This window comes from Echinops telfairi, unplaced genomic scaffold, assembly GCF_000313985.2.
Source record: "Echinops telfairi isolate 266 unplaced genomic scaffold, ASM31398v2 ScPeMD7_7458;HRSCAF=8496, whole genome shotgun sequence".
Classification (NCBI taxonomy): domain Eukaryota; kingdom Metazoa; phylum Chordata; class Mammalia; order Afrosoricida; family Tenrecidae; genus Echinops; species Echinops telfairi.
Genome location: NW_022111358.1, coordinates 32,424,987 through 32,425,931, shown reverse-complemented (window position 1 = coordinate 32,425,931; position 945 = coordinate 32,424,987).

Genomic DNA, 945 nt, shown 5'->3' with positions numbered 1-945 from the left:
GGGGTGTGGTTTACAGGTGGGAATGACTTCCTTTGGGACTTTGTGGTGCAGTTGTCAGAGATGGTCAAAAGAAAGAGATTGTCCTCAGGGATTTCTGGGCAAAAGAGCTGATCACAATGATCAGGTCTGTGAAATGGTCCAAAAGGGGAGCGGGGGAGGGACGGGTATCAAGATGAATGCTGACTCGAATTCTGGTTTTTGGACCTTGCATTCCTATGGAGCTCTATGGAAAGAAATGGGGTTTTTGAGGATTGGTGGAAGGACGATTGAACGTGGACTTGAAATCTGACCATGATTACAAAGGGTGTTTCCACTCCACCGGATGACAGCAATGCACTGTGGAGCTCACCAGCAAGATGAGCCAGCCGTGCTGAGCAAAAAAATCAGGCTGCTGACTGAGAGGCAAATCGGGTTGCCACAGATCTTCATGTTTTGTACACCTTCTCCGTACCCTACTAGAAAGCCTAAAGACCCCACCGTGTAAGTGTGATGGTTCGTTTTTTGTGCCAACATGACCCTTGTAAAAACTGTAGGGGTGGAATCCAACCTGTCAGTCAGGTTATCTCCTGATGATGCCTCCTTGAGGTGTGGCCTTCTAAAAACTGGAGGGAACTGGGAACCTTCCTCTCTCTCTCTCTCTCTCTCTCTCTGCTCCTTCCCCTTCCTGCTTGCTGGGACTCTGTCACTGCCCCAAGAGCTGTGGGGGTTGGGGAGTGGGGTGGGGGGAGGCCCTTCTGTGTTTTCTCCAAGCTTGGATCCATGAGATTCTGTACCCACCAGCCTGTGAACTTCCTGTGCCTGTGTCATTGCATGTGGCTTCCGGAGTCTGAAGAGGGATTTATGGACTAGTATCAGACTGATGGACTTGTGTTGAACTGGGCTGGGATGCCTTCTTGATATGTAATTACTTCTTGATAAAAAGCTGAGTATGTGCTCACCTCCCTG